This window comes from Capsicum annuum, chromosome 9 (genome assembly GCF_002878395.1).
Source record: "Capsicum annuum cultivar UCD-10X-F1 chromosome 9, UCD10Xv1.1, whole genome shotgun sequence".
Lineage (NCBI taxonomy): Eukaryota > Viridiplantae > Streptophyta > Magnoliopsida > Solanales > Solanaceae > Capsicum > Capsicum annuum.
In genome coordinates this window covers 125,241,617-125,265,496 of record NC_061119.1, presented here as the reverse complement: position 1 = coordinate 125,265,496, position 23,880 = coordinate 125,241,617, and the positions used below count along the sequence as shown (strand labels likewise).

Sequence of the window (23,880 nt, the reverse complement as noted above, 5' to 3'; positions counted from 1 at the left end):
TTTTGAAACAATGTATCCACACGGACATATATGTGGCCAGTACTTCTGAAATGTAATGAGTGGTGAATGCAACAAGTAAAAACTAATATATATATATATATATATATATATATATATATATATATATCATTATCTTGAAAACATGCATGCTAAGTATAGATGGACTCACCTTGATCATGAATAAAACTAAAAGATGAAATAACATAAGCATAAATCATAAAAGAACATTTGAATAAAGCTTGTGAGTCATTACACATAGTTTATTGAGTCTTTACTTCTATTTTCTTTGTGAGATATGCTTATAACCGACATAAAACATGTGAGCTAGCATGGAGTCTCACGTCTTACCCACTTTGAGGAGAGTTATTCTACCCTTGCCATTAGAATAGAACATTAACTTAGAGTGATTACTAAACTTAGCCCAAACGAAGCGAGGAGACACTCTATGGCAAGGTCTCTTAAACATATGGTGGCACGTAGTTTCTAAAAAATAGGATGCCCTAAAGACCATATTCCCTTCTCGGTGTTAAATACTACTCCCAAAATATATACTTATATGCTCATACTTATGAAATCGACCTTAAAATAGCATGTGAATTTATAAACTAAAAACTAACTATGCTTATCTTACTTTAATCATATTCATGAGTAAACTTGTAGATTTCATGTCTTATCTGTTATCGTAAGATTAAAATTGAACTTTAATCATGTGGTAATACTTGTAACTTGAATGAATTAGCTTGAACTTCTTGTAAATATAGTAACTTATCCTTAAACTTGAAATCATTCATCATCTCATAGAAAATTCATATCAAAATATCAATCCCAATGATTAAGATCACTTTCATGGATAAAAACATACAAAACATACAATCTTCTGCCAAATAAGATTTAACTCACGAGGAAACATCATAATCTTAAACATAAGAAAAGTGGGTATGAACCCTAGTAAATCAATTTCTTCAAATTCAAAAAAATAAAACTTTTGGGCACAAGGATGGAAGAATATCCTAGTTCAAACCCCACATACCTGAACTTGATGATTTTTTCTTAAGAGAAACTTGAATTGGATCCTTAGTGGTTGAACTTTCGAAAGAAACCCTAACTTCTTTCTCTTGAGAGTGGAGAAGAGAATGAGCATTGAAAAATTAATAAATAATAAGTACATAACATTTATAGGGAGATTGAAGTCATGGGATAGGGTTTGTGGTGAGGAAAAGACCAAACTACCCCTAAGAAAACTAAAAGAAAACTACAGGAATTATAAGTTGACGATGGGTGTCGACAATCGGTCAACTAGTTGATGACTCATAAACTCAGGTCATTAATCTCTAGATGATTTTTAGTTTTGTCATTAAGGTTGACGACGGGAGCCGACAACTCATCAACTAGTTGATGGCTCATTACATCAGATCGTCAATCTCTGACAGACAGACACTCTCAGGTAAAATGAGCATAACTTTCTACTCCAATATGGGATTAAGGTCAAATTAGATGCATTGGAAATAAGAATCAAAAATCTTTTATTTAATAGGTATTGAGATCCAAAACTCTATATATTATAGACGTTATACTCATTTAAATTTTATCCTTATGAGATTGAATACGAAAACTCAATTGATAACAAATGTTCTCAACTCAACTTTGCTCTAAGTGCTTCCTATGACCATGATTCACATCGAAAAGACATTACACATAGGTGAAAGCTTATGAAACTTATATATGGTTTAAACTAATCATTTTGGTTCATTAAAAATAAGATGAAAGGTTAGAAACTTAGCTATTAGTTTTTTGGGTTATTATAGAATACCATCCTGTGGGGACATCAAGTTTCCAACCTCGAAAATCAAAGGGATTGGTTGGATACCCTATTCTGAAATTGATGGCCAATCAATTCTCTTTCTTTTCTCAATAAGTCAATCATAGATATCTAGGTTCTCTTTAAAAATAGTTAACGGGGGTTGTGACCTTTTTTCACCACGAGTTTGTGAAACTTGGAATCTGTAACCTTCTAAAATTTTGAGGCTCTCCTACATGAGAGCATCAGAGCTACTTTTTGAAAGGACTAAGATAACCTGGTTTTCATACAAAGAGTCTAAAAATTAAAGTAAACAAAAAGTTTGGACTAGTAATTGTAATGCTTTGATTCCAGCCTTTTGTTGCAGTGATGAAAATTATGTTCTTTTCTCAAGTTTTACTGAATCTAGAATCTTTTGGACCTAGTCTACAATATCTATACTAAATGAGGATAACATCCATGATAAGCCTTGACCAAAATAAAAGAGATATCATGGTTAGTGATAATAATGAAAACAATATAGTAAAGAAATAATGTAAAAGGTGACTTATGGGTAAGATTCAAGGACTCCAAAATGAATGGCTCTGGGACATTCTTCATGTAGGAACCTATAAACCTTTTTATCTAGCCTTTTTTAAATAATCATCGAGACTAGAAAGGATGGGCCACTTCCCTTTGGGCTTTGATGGTAACAATATTATCTCTAACGACATGCAGAGAAAAGAAGAAGGTGAGATGGTTAATGGTAAAGACTTGGTCGATCTCTTTGGATAAAACTTGAAGACAAGCCATAGCCCTCCAAATGGCTAGACCAAATTGAGCCAAGAAGATTTTGAGGAGTTACTTAAGAGATGTTCAGGAGATGATTGTATGCAGTTTAAAGAAGATTTAAAGAATTGGAGAATTAAGAGATGAGAGATAAAAGGAGTCTAAAAACATTGAAGATAAATTATTTTTTGAAGAGATAAAAGATCAAGTTATGTTAGTTAAAGAGTTATTTATAAGAAATAGGAAAAGTAATCAAATTGCCTCAATCAACGCAAATGCTAACAAACAGATGGATAGGTGACACGTGGCTAGAATATTAAATGCAAAGGGAAGTGAGACCTTTTTATATGACATGAAATAATTAATCTTTTTTCTGCCTAAAGATTCAAAAATTAAACCACTTTCTGAGTAGAGGGACTATCTTTAGTAGGTAAAAAATAGCTCTAATGTGGTGCATAGAAGGATAAGAGATGAACTATGACACAAAAAAAAGAATTTTCAAGGAAATCAGTTCAAAAGGATATGTCGATATCGAAGATGTGTTCGGTAAAGGTCAACATCAGTAAGTCTCCAAAGTGACAAGATTAGATTGTCTTTGAGAAAAGGAGAGCTCATGGCTCGAAGACGTAATGAGATCGCGTCCCGATGATGTCGTACAATACCCCGATTACTATAGAGGAATATTAGCTGACATGTTTCCATATGTATAGCAACCATTCTCATAATATTTTAGCTCACCCCTACAACTTTTTATTAGTAGATGTATTACCTTTATAACCTATAAATAAAATTCTTGACATAATTATAATGGTATATGATATTAAGGAATATAATATCAATACACTTACATCCCAAGCTTCTCATATTTTACTAGTCTTCACTTAAACCGCCCTCCATCCTATTTATGTAGAAACCTTTTTTATTTAGTATGTTTCAAAAAGAATGTCACCTTACTATAATTAGAAATACTTTAAGATTTTATTTTACCCTTAATAAAATGATTTACAATAACACAAGTATAAAGATTACTTGATAGGTATGTACTAGCACGTCCATGCTAGCACGAGCCCAGTATTTTGTTGTAAAGTGGTCATTTTTTTAAACTTTTTCAAAAGTCATTTGGAAATAAAGTACATATATACTAAAATTGCAAAAATACTATTGAAGACCAATACTAGATTTCATATTTGAAGCCTTGATAATACAAATGATAAATAGAGTATCGTCTAAGTATATCAATTTATGTATTATCAAACTATCGTAATGATCAAAATCTGAGCAGAAAAAAAGAAAGAAAAAAGTCAATGTACTCAGAAAACACTACTTTCAACATGAAAGCCTTTATAAAATAGTAGCGTCAGACGTGAAGCAATCGCCTTTGTCACTGTTTATCGCTGTCACATGATATAAAAATGAAAATTTTGGTTAGTATCTTACGAGTTAATGAGAATGAATGAATGTCAAAATTAAAGAGACAAATATCAATCTTATAGACATAAGGTTTCTAGGGTGAGCAATTAATTATGTCGTTTGATCTGTTTGCAGTACGCAGCGACTTTCAAATAAATAAAACTTAAAGACACTGGAGTAGTTATTGTAGAGAAATAAATATACAACAAAAAATTTAACTAAACTTACCAAAAAAATCCATGAAGCTATTTAGAATACAAATTTATCTCCTTAATTTGAATTAATAACCAAAGCTTTTGAGTAGATGAAAGAAAAAATATTAAAGCCTGAACTACCCAGTTCATAAGTGTAGAGGCTAAAATCCCAAACCCATTAGATTTTAGCTAGAAACATCATCGGGATTATACGACAGAGCAGAAGATCTAAAGAAGAAGAAGAACCAACAAAAATAACGATTGAAATATAGAAACCCACAAAGATATAAAAATAAGAACACATAGTGTCAAAAACTTGAATGATTTAGAGGAAAAAGACAAGAGACTTTCACAAAAGGATTCTTTTGTATGACACATAACAAGCAATACATTTCATTAAACTTAAAATACATGCAAATAAAAATTCAAAACTTTCATTAGTGTAGAATTAATTTTGGCTTACAGAGAAGTTGATATCTGCTTTACACTCGCTTTTCTATAATAGTAGAAAAACTCTTATGCCATTTTTATAGCTGCCACTTTTATTTTAAAATGGAACAAGAAAGGGAAAACATAGGCCTATACCAACATTTTTGAAAAATAAAAAACCAAAAGGCATGACTTTGCCAACCAAGTATTAAAAATAAAGGAGAAGAGAACTTCATAATAGGATAATTCACTAGGAGTCATCCTTAACCTTAAATGCTACTAATAGAGTTTACAGCAATAGCTAGTCCTTGTGGTTTGCATTAAAGTGTCTTAAGTATCCCTCAAAGAGTTTGTTTATTCTCTCTATCTAAGCTTTCAAAAATAAAGCGACCTCAACACCTGAACCATCAGATGCCTACGGTAGCCAGCACCTCTGACTCTTTTTGGGTGTCCTAGATAAGCAGTTTCTCTTAGAAAAGAGGGTTGTGGCCGCATTGGTGCTGATTAATTTTTTGCTAACATTATCAAAAATCTAAGGTTTGTTGTAACTTTTTATAATTCATTCACTTCACAGCAACCATTGCAAAGTTTTGCTTGTTTGTTTTTGGCATTTGTCATTTGACGTAAAACCAGCCATTGCAATATTTTTATAGGTTTGCAAATATACAACTTCAAATAGATATACTCATAATCCTTTTTGTGATAAAGGAGATATATTGCTAATACTAAACGTTCACATTAAGTTTTTTTAGTTTATTTAATCCTATGCATTTCAAGATGATCCATCATCAGTCAATATATGCATAAGAAGAATTTAAAATATAGGAGTATCTTATGGAACAATCAAGAAATATTTAGTGGTAAAAGATGGCATTCAAATAAAAGAAAATTCAAAATAAAGTGTAGATAGTAGCAAAGGAGATGAGAATGAAGATAGGATTTTTAGTACAAGTAAAAACGAGGATAAAAATCACATGACCAAGATATGGAAAGAAAAAGAACATTGAAGAGACATGAAGAACATAAAATTATACTTGGATTTGTGAAATCTAAAGTACTGATGAAAAACTCATTTGAGAACAATGGAATTTTACTGTAAATTAGAAATGTCTGTCTAAGTTCATAAGAGATGTAGATATATAGTGAATACTGCTATACAATGAAATAGTAAGAATAGGTTTTATTCATGTGCGAATATAGAATATCAGAAGTTTATAGGTTCACTAAAATCTTCTTTAGTAGGTAAAAAACTAAAAGTAGATTTTATGAAGTAGCATCGAGGGAATAATTACAGTGGTTGAGGTTGCGCCTACTATAAATCAAGGGTCATCAATAGAAATGACTCAAGGAGTAGTTAAACAAGCAAAAGATAATAATAGAATATTTGTAGCACCTAAGGGTATGGGCTAGTGGTCAATGACATGAATTAAACATCATGATATTGTTGGTGGAAGGTGGTAGGTATCCCATGAAATAAGTCGAGGTGTGCATAAGATGGAACGAATATCGTTATTGTTAAAAAAATATATTTACATTTGTGTGCAATCACAGATGGCCTGAGAGTTGCATTTGGCTTCGGCATCTCTAAAACTGGACGAAAGCAAGCTACCAAGCTCCTTTTTGCCTTCATCATTCTCTATATCCGACACTTGCCATTAGTTAGATTTTGCTTCTTTTCCTTTCCCTTTGTGTTTTCATAGTCAAAGTACCTTTTTGTTTTCCATTTTCTGCCTTACCTCTCCACCCCCTTCCTTTTCTTCTCTCAATTATTAAACCAATCACTTATTTTCAAAAGACTTGAAGTTCATTTTTATTAATCTTAAAGTTCTAAAATACACAAGATTAGTTTTAAAAGCTTCCTTTTAATCTTTTAGTTAACTTTTTGACTCCAAAAATTACAATGTAATAGCTGTTATTAAGTGAGTAATGATATAGAAGAGTATAAAAATCATTGTTACAAGAGTTGATAAAAATTTTGACTTGAAGAAATGAAATTATTCACCTTATATGGTCAAGTTGTGGTAATCCTTTTAGCCTGAGTGTCGGCATGACTAAATCTCTTGTAGTGTCAAAAAAATTTTACTCCAAATGAATTGTGCATCATATTTCATAACCCTAAAGATATGCAAGTATTTTTCAGATCATAAAAGAGCAGGATGAAAACATAGGATGAAAGAAATTAAAATTGGCAACATACATACTTGGTGTTTCCTGATAGTGTCATTGAGTTCATCTAATATGTAGTTCCTTGCCTCTGATTCCTTGTAAGAAAATCATAGCTATTAAACAACCTATCTTCAACTAACCAAATCAATTTCAAAATTCAAACTGCTTTTTATGCCCTAATTAGAGGACCAAATGTGTGTTAATGTAAGGAGCTTAAACACAAGCAAGCAGCCTAAACAATAAAGAATAAGTATCACTTTAAACAATAAAGATTTTGGCATAAACATTATAGTACAATTTGTAGAAGTAATTGAAACCCTTTAAATATGGATATATATGACAAATCTTATTAGAAAAGTCGTTTATTGTAGAAGTAATTGAAACCCTTTAAATATGGATATATATGACAAATCTTATTAGAAAAGTCGTTTACATACCATATATAGGTTAAAAAAGCTAGCTTGGTGCTATGTATAGGTATTATGAAACAGAATAATCTTGCAACTCTCATTAAAAAATTCATTACCAACTCTCTTCTCACTGCTTACCTAAATTGACAAAAGAGGAATCCACTTTTTTTCTGAAAAACATAGTCCTTTCTCCACAACTTAAAATTATTTTTCAGTCTGGTAGCTATTGTTAGAAAAATATGTTGATGCAATTTTCCTCTAGAATACAATGTTGATCAATTTCTAGAATTAACACCACTTTTGATACTACTATACTAATAAACATTAACTACGAAACCCATTACAATCTTTAGTCCAAACGTTTAACAGAATTTTGTCAAAAAAAATGAAAGAATTTCAACTATAGTTATTGCATGAGTTTTGGTTATAAAAAAAATAAATTAAGGTAGACACACAGCAAAATCTATCGATTGTTATCCAAGATATCGTAGGTTAAGAAATTTTTTCGATAACCCAAAATATACTCAATATTTTCTTTAGGGGGGAGGGGATGCAAAAGACAAAAATCTAAGAATTTTCAACATCAAACGTAATTTCAAAATGGAAGCTTGAAATTTAGTAGTAACTATTGCAATTGTTAGAGAAGAGCCAAGAATGTTTTTCATTGCGCAGGAGGAGAAAACAGTAAGATAGTCGATGATGAAGAGAATGTATGCATTAGGCTAGTCGACGATGAGGAGAATTTGTTATATCTATATCACTCGCCATTTCTCTATTTCCTTGGTAATGATTGAGAAAATAAGATTAATCTAAATTACTATTTCACCATTTATTTCAGTCTGCTTTTCATAATTGCCACTGGTCGTCATGAGCACTCTTGTCTATAGAGTAGAAATTTTAAACCATAAATTTCAAAAATTTTCATTTTTTCTTAAATACCTGCCAAGTCAAATGGTGAACATAAATAAAATGGAAGGAAAGAGTTAGTTTAGAGAGAGAAATACAGGGATTGCTCCTAACGACTCTGCCTCTCTAACGGGGAGCCGCCATTCCTGCACTCGCTCTGTGCTAGCTCCTACTCCCAACTGAAAGACTCTGAACTAATTCTTAACTTAAATTGAACTAAATCTATTATTGATCATGTTTCTCGAATGATCTGACTGAGTTAAGCTGAATTCACTTAGATCCGTATCTGACGGAATACTACTGAATTTCGTTATCTGACTGATGATACTGAGTTCTGGATTGAACACTCGAATACTACTAGATCTGAGCTGAGTACTGAACTGAGGCTAGAATACTAGCGATACTGAGATTACTGAAATTTCTGAGATTTCTTAAGTTTTGTATCTATCTGAGAGTACAGAGTTCTATAACTCCTTGAGTTCTGAGAATCATGGCTCGACTGAGATGATCATAAAAACTGACATGGGCTCTAGACTATATCTAAATTTTCGGGTATAAATACCCTAGGACTTGATAACATAAAAGTAAAGCATAACCATTCTTGAATTATCAAGACCATGGACATTCATTCACAATCACAATCACTAAAGCATCTCTTTAAGATTTAGAAATCATAAACATGTGATAGTATAGAGAGATATGCTATTGGCTCATACTCCATTCAATAAGGTCTTACATCAAACACTTAGCATGTATTAATGTCTTAGCATATATCGAAGAGCACATAATTGGGGAACTTTATGCTATCGTGTCACAATTCATTCACTAAGGCTTTTCAACAAACACTCGGTATGCATAGGCTTGTTCACAATTGGGGATTTCTAGTCAACATTCTATAATGGCTTTAATTCATTTATCAAACATATAGGGAGCATGCTTTGCTTATTCAATAATTTCTTCACTTAATTGACATGAACATATCACTTAACAAGCAACTTGAAGAGGTTTAATCATGAACATCACATGAATATCACATGCTAGGGTCAAAGCTTGAAAACCTTGAAAACAAACATGAATCAAAATTCAATAATAGCATGAACATAAATTTCAACACACATGAATCATGAAAATCAATAAACATAAGATCTTTAAATTTTTTAAAAGGTTCTTGAGCTTCTTGGATGAAAGGGACCCAAGAATCAACATCTACATACCTTAGGGAAACTCTTTCTTGAAGGTTCTTGGAAAGATTCTTAACTTCTTGATTTCTCTTGATTTTTCTTGAAGAAGAAAGAAGGGTTTTGATTTTGTAGAAACCTTAGTTTTTGATGTTAAATATGAAGAATAAAATTGTGAGCCTTGATCGGATATAAATAGGGATTGAAAAGAGTAAGAAAAAGACCAAAAAGCCCTTTTAAAAATTGAGTTAAAATTACCGATCGGGGACTGCGACGGTCAAAGTGACAGTCCATCGCTCAGCCTGACGGTCCGTCGCTCAACCTAATGGTCCGTCGGATCATCCATCACACATTGGCCCAGAAAAGAATATGCTACCTCAAGGTGACGGTCAAAGTGATAGTCCGTTGCAAATCCGATGGTCCGTTATACCACTCATCGCACGTTGGCCAAGATGAGGTCATACTGCCTCAGCGCGATGGTCCCAGCGATAGTCCATCGCAGCCTCGACGATTCGTCGTCCTGGCCGTTGCACTTGGACCAAGAAAGAGAGTCAATGCCTTGGTTGCGATGGACTGGGCGACGGTCCATCATAAGGTCGACGGTCCGTTAACCCGGTCGTCACACTTGGGCGATTCCGACTGTTTTCAATAAAACGGCCATAAATTCCTCGTTTGATGCCAAATTTTAACGAAATTTATATCGATGGAAAGGTTATTCAATGCTCTACATGACAAAAAGTTGACATTAGGGAAATTCTACATGGTTCCAAATATTTCTCACTTGGGAAGGAACTTCTCAATCTTTTAGGACCAGATTTACGCTTCACTTGACACGCTTTAAGGCTCAAACTACGAGAGAATTTTGTGCAGTCTTACATCCCTCCTTCCCATGCCTCTGCCAGCGCCAATCAACAACAATGACATAACTGTCAATTCAAAAGCTCCAGCATTAATTATCAAGCTCAACGGTAATAATGAGGTTATCTGAAAGGACTCCCATTAGTCCTTTTCCCTGTAAAACCGTATCCAGCTCCAAAAGTGAAACTACTCTTTCTAACCCCTTCTCTTCTCATCACAGTGAGAATGTCATAAACCTACTAGGATAACCTTTTTTTCATGATACTGCCCCTTTCTCTGGACCACCAGCTATCCTCGTGGATGGAAATGTGTCTCTCCCAAAGTGTGGTTCTACTAAAACTTATAGTAGTGAACACAAAAGTCCAGATCATGATTCAAGACCCAAACTACCTAGCTCAGTTGATAATGGAGCGCCTTATTCAGGGACTTGTGAACTATGAATAGACTATATGGACGTCCCACAATGATGAAAATCATTAGTCAATAGTTATAGGGCAACCTAACACCAAAACTAGTTAACATGGAACCTAACATCCATGACTCAGTGCCTTCCATTTCTACCCCCAAGGATTCCTAGATTGCTGGAGATAGGCCCAGTTTTTTATCTAAGCTATAGGGTCCCCTCCCACTCAACGACCCCAGCAAATCAACCACCCGTAGCTCTATTCTTGGAAATGCCAGAGAGGGAGAATACTATTAATCCCTAAGGGAAAACAACAGAGAGATGGAGAAATACTATCCTCTCTCAAAACACCAAAGGCAGATGTAGTCACTCTAGAAATACCTCTAAACCACTTCTTCAAAGACCTTATCAGTGAGACGCTTCTAGTGCTATTTTGACTAGAATTCAACAAGTTTGACCTGGAGATCCTCTCTTCGGTGAAAGAGATCTTCTACAAAGCCAAGGTTAATCTCATGGAAAAGAAAAGGAAAGAACCTCATCCTCCTAGAAAATACCATCCCAATTGAGAGGGAAGGCAGTGATGATAGACCAACCCCATAAAATTTCCATAATAATGAAGAATTGCATCATATGGAATGCTAGAGAAGAAAATAATCCTGCATTTAGAAGATAGTGTAATGCTATGATCCAAATGCACAACTCTTTACTTTTAGCCCTCCTTGAGACCAGAATGAGTGACCACAAAGCTCTCACTGATGAGCTTGGTTACAATAACTAGATTTAATTTCCTTCTCTTGGCAGCTATGGAGGCATTATGATTATGTGGGATAACACTGCCCTGAGCATTAATGACATAGCCATCCTTCCCAAGTAATTCATATCTCTATCAAGGTAAATGACCTCACCCCTTCCTAGTTTTTAAGTGTTATCTATGCTAGTAACCATTTTGAGGATAGAAAAAATTTGTGGAACAATCTATCTGATTTTGTTGTCTCTATTAAATACCTCAACTATAAATCTTGTCTTATAGGAGGAGACTTTAATTAATTTCTTAAAGCTTTTGAAAAATTTTGAGGTAAATCCATTAATAACATTAGGGTTGCCTGTTTCTGGGACTGTATGAATTCATGTCAACTTATAGACTAAGGCTTTAAAGGAAGCAAGTTCACCTGGATTAATGACACCGCACACGTAAGTGTACGTGGTCTAATCAAGTAGTAAAGTGGCTTCAAGGAAACCTAAGTATTGATCTCTCAGGGACTTTCATTCGTCGTCTATCCAATTCTAGTTTTAACAAATTGAGAATAGTAAAAAATAAATTTTTAGAATTTTAAACTAAAAATAAACTAAACTAATACGGAAAAGTAAATGACTTAGGACAAACAATGGATAGAAGCCCAGGGTAAAGGCTTACGAACAATCCTACTTTGTGATTGAACTTCAGTTGTTAAATTGCTTATCTTAGTTGTTGATTCGTAGGGTTAATTGCATGATTATGGTTTTATAACCTCTAATCCTTTACCTAAGTTCAACCTTACAACTACATCGTTTAGCAGAGATGTAATGATTCACTTAAGTGTTTTAAAGCTATCATCCTACGTGTGAATCAAGTAAGGCTTCTAAGTACATCCCTGTACTAGATGCTATTTCAAATTCCTTATTTTATAAAGAAATAAGAACCATACTTTGTCTATTCCCACGTTCTATCTCTGTATTCCTCTCCCGAGATCACAAGGTTGACAATTGATGTATTCTAAGGGTAGCTAATCCTTAAAATAGTTAAAACAAGAATAAAAAAATAACCAATGATGATAAGCAAATCATCAAACTTAATTCAAAACAAAAGTAATCATGAACATGGCCTTAACCCCGGAAAAGGAGTTTTAGCCTTAAATGGAAATATTCATCATCCAATCCCTTGGATTGATGATACAAACCATAAAAGAAACTAAATTAAATAGATATAAATCCTAAAAAGAAGTTATGGTAGCCTTCTTAATCTTCCAAGATGTCTAAAAGTGATTTAAAATGTTTATAAAGTGTATTTATAACTTTGGGGTAAGCCCACTTCGTGTAGGACAAATATTCAGCATTTTTGGCAGGTGCGGAGTGGAGCATGCATCACACACTTATCTATCGCACGGTGCTGCTGGAATTGTTGTTCAGAATTTTTTCTAAGTCAAGGGAGCACCGAAATGAGCGTCCGTCGCACGCTAATTGCTGTTAGGAGCTACATGCGCCTATTGGTTGCTATTTTGGGCCTCTTCTGAATCCATTGACGTTTTTCACACGTCCATTGCCACTACTACAATCCACAAATGCCCAAGACATTCCAGGGGTCCAAAAGTGCGTCAATCTGCGTATTGTGCCTTAGTGGAACCATTCTGAGCTTTTTTGAGTTGTTTCCACTTGATTTAAAGTTTGTATATCCTTAATGTATCATCATAATCCATTCCCCAAGCATCCTATAGCATTAAACACAACAATTTAGAGCAAAAAAAAAACACAACATCCAACACGACGACATTGAAACAAGACCTAAGCATAGGCAAATTTTACTTTGATCTTTAACTCATTGTTTTGACCCTTGGTTTGATCCAATTGACCCTTGAGCATTATGACTAAGTTGTTTCACATATAAATACATAATAACAACCTTAGAAACACATTAAAACACATTATGACCCAACATAATATACTATAAAAACACCTAGCTTAAGCTAGTTACACTAGTTTTCTCGGTTGAACTCTAAATGCTCAAATTAAATAAGAACTTGTTTCAAATACACTCTTAACATCATAAACACATGATTTAATACTTTGATACACATTTATATCATTATCCACCATTATAGCATAGAATCATCCTTAAAAAAGACTAAAAAGGCTAGAATAGGGACACTAGAATGCATAAATACACCCAACATCAATTAACAAGCGGTACATGAACAGACATTCTCTTATTTTAGAGAGGCTAGACAGGTGTATAGCTAACAACTCCTGGATCAGACTATTTCCTGAAGCCTCTATCACCCACCTCCCCAGAACCCATTCTGACCACTGTCATCTCCTTCTTTCCCTTGGAAGATACTCTCTTCCTTTCTCTCAAAAGCTCTTTAGGATGGAATCCATGTGGTGTTCCCACCCTTTCTTTATAGATCTAGTTAGGAACTCCTTCAACCCCTTTCTCTCTATGAATAAGGACATCTCTTTTGAATGGGTTGCTAAGACATGGAATAGAAAGGTCTTTGGCAACATATTCCAGAAAAAAAAGAATACACTGGCAAGATTAGCTAGCATTCAAAGATTCCAAAATTATGCCCACAACCACTTTCTCCACTTTCTGGAAGTTTCTCTCTAAAATGAATTTAGTATTTTTCTCAGAGATGAGCAAGAGTTCTGAAAGATTAAATCCAAGATAAACTGGCTTACTAAAGGAGATTCCAACACTAGATTATTCCACACCTCTACTCTCAACAGAAGGAAAGGGAATAGGATTAGAGCCATCCAAGATGACAATGAAAACTGGTATCATTCCCCTGATGAATCAAAACTTTGATCCTAAACCTTTACTCTAAACTCTTCTCCTATGAACAACTCTCCTCCTCCTAAGATGCACAAAAAAACCCTCTTCTCATGGATCCATAAAGATGGAAGACCACTATCTTCTGAATAATCCCCCTTCCAGTGCATAGATTAAACAGGCTGTTTTTTCCTTCAAGCCATATAAAGCCCCTGGCCCAGATGGGATCCACCGACTTATGAACCAAAATTATTGGAATATCTTGGGATATGCCACTATCAAATTTTGTACTAAAACCTTAACCAATGCCATCATGTACCCCAAGGTAAACACCACCTACCTATGTCTTATTCCCAAGTGCTTCAATGCTACCAATTTGAGGAACTCCAAACCTATTGGTCTTTGTAACATTCAATATAAGATCGTTACCAAAATCATTGCTAACAAGTTGAATCCCCCACTTTCAAAGATCATTAGTGCCTCCCAAAAATCTCTTACCTCTTCTTTATTGATGATCTCACCTTATGTGTTGTTGCAAATGATAAGAGTTGTGAAATAATCAGAGAAACCCTCAGTAGTTTCACCTTCTATTCAGGACAAAATATTGATACCAAGAACTCTAAAGTAATTTTCTCTAAGAATTATTCTCAAGAGGATAAAGCTAGACTATCCTACACCTTAGGCATCCAAGCCGAAGAAAACTTTGGAAAATATCTAGGCTTCCCCACCTTCCATTAGAAACCTTGTAATAGAGATTGCAGTTCATTCTGGATAATCTCAAAACAAAGATGGTTGGGTGGAAAACAAAGCTCCTTAATATGGCTGGCAGAATCACCCTCACTAAATCCTCCTTGGCCAGCATCCCAACCCATGTTATGCAATTCATTTTTCTCCCCACCAAAATCCATAAGTTGATTCATAGAACTTAAAAAAATTTGTCTGGGGCACCACTCCTGATAAAAGGAAAATGCATCTCATCAACTGGTAAAACCTGCCTTGCACTAAACCAAATGGGGCTCTGGGCCTCCAGGAAGCCTCCATTAGAAACACCACTATGTTGACTAACCTAGCCTTGAGACTTTACAAATACCCCAATAGCATCTGGGCAAAAATCCTTAAAAATAAAGACATCCATCGTGGGATAACTTACAAACCCAACAACTCCAAAACTTGGAAAAATAGTTATATGGGTTGAGAGATTTGTAAAACTATTTCCTCTTAGTCTGTATATAATAGGGAGAAGGTAAACTTTTGGAAAGATAGGTGGATCCCTCACTGTGACCCCTTTTATATATCATTCAATCCCTTCTACCTCAACAATCCCTTGAGACTAAACTCTAAGGTCTGACAAAATATTTCTTGGAACCTCAATAACCTTCGGTTGTAATCCCTGAGGATATCATCCAAACTTTCACTAACATTTTTACTCCCAATCCCAAGGCCAACTCTGATAAACTAATTTGGAACATCACTGGAAATGGCGTATTCTCCAGTAAAAGTGTTTATAGTCATATTGCAAAAACTTTCAATAATTGCCAATCCACCAACTACAATTAGATCTGGAAGCCCAAAACACCTCAGAAGATTGATACCTTCCTCTGGCTTGGCCAGCCTTCCTCTGGCTTGGCCAGCATGACAGACTACCTAACAATCTCAACCTCTTCAGATGAGGGGTTAAGCCTAATGCATACTGTTTTGTTTGCAATCATCATCAGGAAGAAAACAACCATATTTATTTTGAATGCCCTATCCTCAAGGACTTTTGGGCATCTGTAATCCCTAGGCTGACTCACACAAACTACCACACTGTCAATAACCTTCTTCCGTCAAGCTAGCACTCTATCTAGAAAACCTTCTAACACTCCCAGTTTGATAGACATCTCAATTGGTATGATAGCATTTCTTTTTTTCTTTGGATCATCTAGAACACCAGGAACTCAAATACCTTCATTGACAAAGGGATCCTTCAAATTTTTACCATGCCTACTCTCAAGAGGTTGAGTATAAACATCTTACAAAAAGAGATGATTCCCCCCATTAGAGTCAGATTATCAGTATTAAATGGAACCCTCCTACAAATCATGAATTCAAACTTAACATTGATGGTTCTTGCCTTAGGAATCCTGGAAAAGGTGGAATAGGAGAGGTGGTTAGAACTTGCAATGGGGGGATGGGTGTTGGGTTTCAACAAAAGCTTACACAAAGCCAACAACAATATGATGGAACTAATGGGCCCTATTGAAGGCATTAAGTTGGTAGAACAAAATAACCTCCTTCCCATTGAAATAAACATTGACTCACTAGAAATTATATCTAGGTGAACTAAAGGGAACCTCTCCTATGATGCTTTGATTTTGGAATGCATGTTAATACTAAGAAGGCTAGGGAACCCGAAAGTCGTCACTATTATAGGGAACAAAATGGAGTAGCGGATGCACTAGATAAGGAAAGAGCAAAGGCATACAATTTTAATGAAACCACTATTTTTGAAGTTCCACTGATCTATGTAAAAGAAGCAGTTTGGGCAGGCATCTTGGCACTTTTTTTGAGAGAAAAGTTAGTTCTAGCACTAATGATTCTAGCTGGCTAGGTCACACTTACTCTTTTTTGAATCATGATTAATCATCACGAGGGTTGTAATTTAAGTTTTTACTACTCTTTTCTTTAATGCAGGTCCTTTCGACCAAAAAAATAATAATAAATGAAACGAATGGAGCAGTATTACTAAAATGGTCCCAAATCTCAACCAAAGACTAATCGAAACACTAGACCTTTGTAAATACTCATCTCCGAAGATCCATCCCTTCATCAAACTTTCTTTGCTTACATTATTATTTTTAACTTGATTTATTGCACATATATTTACGAACATACTCAACTACTATAATTGAATCCAACAAGTTAAACTAAGACTCGTGCCCTTAACTTCATATAAATTCAATGATACTATTTTCCCAGTAAATACATGGGTCATCCAAAGGATCTCGGAGACCTACCAAAGTACAAAAGCCAATCATCCAATATCATTGGGATATTCATATTCAACTTTTGCTCGTACTCTTACAACCTTTTTCTAAAGAAATAGTGAATATTCACTTTCTATAATCTGATACATGATCCAGTTAAACAGAAGATATGTCATGCTGATCCTTTTTTCCAAGGTTAAATTTTTCGTATGGCACATTTACATACATATTTTGTATGAAAATTTATTAGATCTGGTGCATCCACAGGTTGCCGGATAGTTTTTACGCTACTTTCCAGTGAATAGTATGTAACTTGAAGATCCCACACTAAGTTCCCTTTACCAGAAGAAATAAAGAATGTGCCACAGCGCATCAGACTCGAGCTAAAAGAAATGCACTCTAATTCGAGTCAAGATCGCTCAAACGTGCAGTAAGCGGAACAAACTTATACAACGCAAGAGGAGCACAAAGATAACATGAACTGAAAATTACAAAATACAACAAAAGCCTTATTATTTATCCACTTTCAGCAAATGCAATTTTATGCACCTAGTCGTCCATCCCGCACAAATAACAACATTATTTTAATCCCACGCATGAACTCCTTCAAATCAGGCATTCTTCAATAATTACAAACCACCTAGAATCAGAACCTTTAATGAATTTCTACAAGTCATAAGGTAGCTTAATCCGACTAAAAGAAATTCATAAAGCTAACCTCCTATTCAAGAAATCAACTCAGAGGAGAAAAAAGCACATGTATATTACCTCATAGTTACCATGCTGAGCTAAACTGATGGAAGGTTTATTAAGTTTATATACGACTTATATCATGACCAAATATAAAAGTTGTCAGCCAGTTGATTGCAATATAGAATCTGTTCCGCCAACTTACAACCCGAGTAAGATATGCTGAATGCCAAATTAACCAACTCGTGAATCCTACCAAAGAGAGACCTTTCCCTACCTACAATAAGTCATGAAATAAATAAGCTAAGTTTTGTCAGGTAAGAGGCATATCTAAAAAATGAGAAAGACCTTTCTCTCTCTAAGGTCTACAAGGGCCTTATATCTACCAATAGTACCCATTCTCCCCAAGTGTTTATAGACAAATGGATCTTCGAGGTCCATGTCCTTTGCTGAATTAGCACGCCCTCTACCATCTTTACCCAACCTGTTCAACAAACCTGCCAGATATTTTCCCTGGTGTTCTGCAACCTGATCGAACCAAAGAATGGTACATCAAGAGAACTAGACCCATTTACTTTTCAAAGCTGCAATTAGTTCAGACACACTATGTCTCAACCGTAATAGAACATTCATCGTCTACCATATACGTCCAATAAAATATGCAACATACTAAGTGTGGTGCTATTAGACAACGAGTTCTATGAATTTTCTCCACCTTACCTAACAGAATCATGCACTCAACAAAATAACTAATTAGATAAAAAAATGGAAATGCCATCTCCAATACCTGAAAGCATAAGATGTGGAAACGGAATTTTACACAATTATCTATAATAAAGCTTTTAAATAAGCAGCACATCACTACATTTACTCATATTCAAGTGAATCGATGATGTCATAAAATAAATTATATAATTAGCCTGGTGCCCAATCATTTTAAAAATAGAAAAGTGATAAATATACCCCTTAACTAAAATAAATAGTATGTATATGCCCTCCATCATACTTTTGGTACATATATGCCCCTATCATTACAAAAATGGTAAGTGTATGCCCCTCCAACTAACGGTATGGACGTATGTGTACACAAAGTATTACAGAGGATATATATGTATCATTTATCATATTTTTGAGGTATATTTGTCCCTTTTCTTTTTCAATTTTTAATTCCAAATAATTAACTCAAACCTACTACCCGACCCGGTCTCAATTAAAACCTAAAAGACGCATATCTAACAAATGCATTTTTCTCACCCCTAAAATGATACACACACAATATACAGTACGCCCACCATGAATAACAACCACCCTTTTCTAATTCTCCATTAACAACATCAACAAAAATACACCCAGAATAACAACAATACAATGAACAACAACTAGCTACACCATCTCTTTCATTTCAATTGAACAAATACACCACAAATTCCACTCCACTACTACCAATTTCCAAAAAAATCCATTAACCCATACCACCCAAAAACAACACCAAATAAATTAAACCCCTCACGTTTTAATTTCTAGAAAAATTCCATCAAAAAACACTACCCACCATCATTCAACACCATATAGCCATCATCTCTGTCGAACCAAAAACACCCCACCAGCGAACAATCATTGCACCCCTAGCTCCGATCACTTCTGGCATAATCTCCATTCCCTCCAACTAGTAAACACCAATTAGCAGCAACGATCAATCATTGTAATTTGATTGGGTTCACATATAAAAAAATAGAGAGATTATCAAACTTGGAACAAATAATAGAGGTTGGGTCGAGTTGGTTTGAATTGGGTTCGATGGATTTATTGGGTTGGGTAGTGGTTTTAGGTTACTTATTTGAGATTAAAATATTTTAATGGAAAAGGGATAAATATACCCCAAAATATGATAAATGGTATGCATATACTTTCCGTCATACTTTGGATACACATGTCCCTACAGTTAGTGTGAGGGGCATATACATACCATTTCATGAACGGTAGGGGCATATGTGTACCCGAAGTATGATGGAGGGTATATGTATACCATTTATCATAGTTAGGGATATATTTGTCGCTTTTCCATTTTAAGAAATTTATGACTTTGTGACATCATCTTCAAACTTGACACACTTCTACAACTCTATATGTTTTGAAATGTATAGTGGCGATAACTCATTTGGGCCAAAGCTGGAAGAACTTGTCTGCCTGTACTTTTAATGAACCCACTATAATCACTAATCTAGAAGACATCCTGAACTGATGGGACGTGTGCCTTTCATCAATTCCAATCCCGTAGTTTATAGAGATCAGTATACAACAACTACTATGCATTAATTGTTATTTGTTACTGTAAAAAATAATACTAAGCAAAATAAGGTTAGCTTCAGAAAGACGAAATGAGGGAAAACAGAGAGCGATGTGGTGTATCCCAGCTATCTATTCGATAAACTCCATCTAGTGAAGGTAGAACTTGACAAGCAGGAGAACATAAGGTAGAGTTGATTTTGGCAGATATGATTGTTTACAATCACCAAAAAGAAGAACCTCATCTCTTTCAGCTGAGCAGAAAGATCTTAACAAGTGCAATAATTATAAATATCCAGATACAGATATAAGTGATTTGCTTCAATTCTAAATCTTGGCTTACATTCCCCTAACTTTTGGTAAATCCAAAGTGTTCACAAATGGTGTGGGACCGACACCAGTGGACCACACTAATAGTCCATATAAGACATCTGTGCCATCACTAAGAATTATCTTCTCAGGTTGAACATCCTTTACAACTCCTTGTACAAAATGAACTCCTGACTGAAAACAAACATTAATAGTAACTGGATCCAGAAATAAAATGAGGACAGAATATCAAATATAAACAAAAATAACAATTATTACCGCCATGCTCAATTGAATGGGCATATGAAAATTATGAAATGGGGGGGAAATGTGAAAATTTTTCATGTCTGCCTCCTAGATAAATTATGAAAACAATCAGGAAACAAAAAAGATGGAGTGAATGACAAAAATTATGGGAAGGAAGTTTCATGGAGGAGAAACAAGTGCATATGCGAGAAATTAATTCCTGCTACAGAATGAATATAGTCTATTTCCTAGGAATGTACAGAACATATATATAGATGGCAGATTTGTAGGATTTCATTTCTTTCTTTCCTTTGCTAGACCCTCATGTACATGTATTTATATCACATACCTCTTGGAATGAGATATCAAGCATACTCTAATATACTACATGGTGTCAGAGCCTAGGGCTTAAAATCTTTGTTCAAAATTTAAAACCTTTCTTGGCAGCCAGAGAAAGGTCTTGGCTATTTGGGTCACCCATAAAGAGTGACAAGCTTAACTCATCGACTGCCTCAGAAGGAACAGAAAAAAACTCCCGGCTGAAAGAAACAACTCCGACAACCTGGTAGTAAACGAGTGTTCGCCACACACCACCTGTTCTTCGACACTACCTCTCACATGTTGATGCATTCTCTGGCAGGTCTGTAGTTCATTTCTCTATATGGAGAACTCTGATTTTGCTCGCCTGCTTCGATTGTTATTGGGACTCAATGATTTAGGTTTAAGAAACTCAATTTTGTGATTGGATAAACAACCCTTGTTTAGCTGAATTCAGACATTCTGGTTACTGGTTATTTTTTTCCTTTATTGATTATATTAACACTCTAATTTGGTTGAGTGTTTTTTTAGTTGAACTCTCTAATTTACTAAATAATTGGGAATATTTTTAATCTGGTTAATTGTGTAAATTTTCTTGAGAAGAATTATTGCGTCAGTCATTTTGAACTCTTTCTTTTGTCAATCTATCTGTGACGAAAATGAATGACAAGGCAATTCAAATTTTAATGGAAGAGTTTGCTAAATTCTCTCAATATGATAAATCACTAAAGGAATCCACTTCAGTATGCTTTTTCTTAGATAAAATATGTCTTATCACCTCTTCAAGAAAATGGGTGATTGATTCTGGTGCTAAAAATCACATGACAGGTAATCCTAATATTTTTTTCCTGCGTTCAATCATATAAAGAACCCTCTCCGCTTACTGTAGCTGATGGATCAACTTGTAACAATATTGGATTTGGGACTGTTAAACCAACCTCCTCTATTACCCTATCATCTATCATCTAAAATAAGCACCAAAGTTGTCCTTTAATTTGATTTTTGTTAGTAAAGTAACAAGAGACCTTAATTGTTATACCTCATTCTTTCCCAATCATTGTTTCTTCCGAGATCTTATGACTAATAATATCATCAATAAAGGATATTTATCTCATGATCTCTATATCCTAGATAAATGGGACTCTCAATTTCTTGTTTGTTGTAGTGTCGTATCTCTATTTTAAGCACACTGTCAATTAGAACATCTTTCTCTACCTTTGTTAAAAAAAACTTTATTCTTAGTTTTAGAATATTTCTTCATTGAAATGTGAGTCATGTCGATTGCAAAACACCATCGTAGCTCAGTAGGCCTAAGGTATAAGTCGCCCGAGTCAGCTTTTGAGTTAGTTCATTTTGATGTTTGGGGGGCATCACCTGTTGTTCTCAAAACTGGACATAAGTATTTTGTCAGTTTTGTAGATGTTTTTTCTTTAAATGACTTGGATTTTTTTATGAAGAATTGCTCTGTAAGTGTTTACCCACTTTTGTGCTTTTCTTTTTCTAAAGTCGAGACTCAATTCAATGCTTTATTCTAATAGTTATATGCTAAAGAATATATGCCAAACTTATTTCAGTCGTACATAAGACAACATGGTATTCTCAATCAGTTTTCATGTGCTGCTACACCCTCTCAAAGTGGGGCTGCTAAGGAAGAAGAATAGGCATCTATTGGAGACAGCTCCCCACTTTTTTCCAAATGAAGGTTCCTAAGAAATTTTGGGCAAATGAGTTCTTTGAGACTTATTTTTTCTATAATAGCATGCCATCTACTGTGCTCGGTAGTAATGTGCCTTACAATTTCCTTTTTCTACGAAAGTCACTATTTTCTATGGAACCTAAGGTGCTTGGAAGCCCATGTTATGTTCGAGGAGCTCAACCACCTTTTACCAAGTTGGATTCCAAGGTATTGTAGTGTGTTTTCTGGGTTACTCTCACCTTCAAAAGGGGTATCAGTGTTATTCTACTAGTGTTATGCTACTGCACTTAGAAAATATTTGGGGAGAACTAAAGTGGTATTTTCTAAGACTTCACCACTCTTATATGCACCTCCCATTTCTACATGTCAAGGGGAGAGAGATGCAAGGTAAGGTTGTGCACAATACACCCTTGTGGTAGGGCTCTTCTCCGGACCCTATGCATAGAAGGAGCTTTAGTGCACTGGGCCGCCTTTTTTTTTAAGGGGAGAGAGACGAGTGGTTAATTTTGCCAATGTTACTAGTTTGTGTTTTATATTGTCTTCATAGTTACGTATAGGTTCAGATTGTTGCCTTAGGTTTGTTGGAACACTTGTGTTTCTCTAACTCTAGTGCTTGGACATCTCGTATTTGTAGCTTTCAACTTTTCGATAGTCGCTGCTCGAATGTTTATAGGCCTTCTTATTTTTATTTCTTTTTGAGTAGTAGCTTTGATACTTGATGGTAGACTAGGGTCATGTCATAAGTTGAGGTCGGAAGCAGGGTTGGGTTTAGGATCAGGATGAGGTAAGGAGGTAGGGGTCGGGGCTGTCAGGATTAGGGTCAATTTAAGGGTTAGGGGCGAGGGATAGTAGGGGTATGTGGGTAAAGGGATCCTATAGGTTGAAAGTAGGGTCATGGAACATTGCGACCCTTCAAGTAAGTCCATAGAAATCATGAAGATTCTTAGAAAGAGGAGGATTAATATAGTTTGTGTCCAACTTATGTATAGGAGACCATATAGGTAGGTTCTAATGCGAAGGATATGGATTGGTGAAAGTTATGGTACTCGGGGGGTGAGAGGCACAGGAATAGGGCAAGTATCTATCTTAGTAGATGAAGAGCTCAGCGGGAAAGTGGTGGAGGTTAGGAGGGTCAACGACAGGTTTATGACGATTAAGTTGGTCATTGGAGGATGTACTGTGAACATTGTTAGTGCCTACATCCCGCAAGCGGACTTGGACAAGGAGAAGACGTTTTCCGAGCTCAAAGATCTTTTCATCGAAGGGAATTTCAATGGACACATTCGATCATTATCGGGAGTCATGACTATGTACATGGAGGCTTTA

The 23,880-nt window shown here is 35.0% G+C and overlaps 1 pseudogene; it reads right to left on the bottom strand.

Moving 5' to 3' along the window:
- Window positions 1-17,823: 17,823 nt before the first annotated feature.
- The window catches only part of LOC107841329, a 37,519-nt pseudogene continuing 31,462 nt past the window's right edge, over window positions 17,824-23,880 (bottom strand).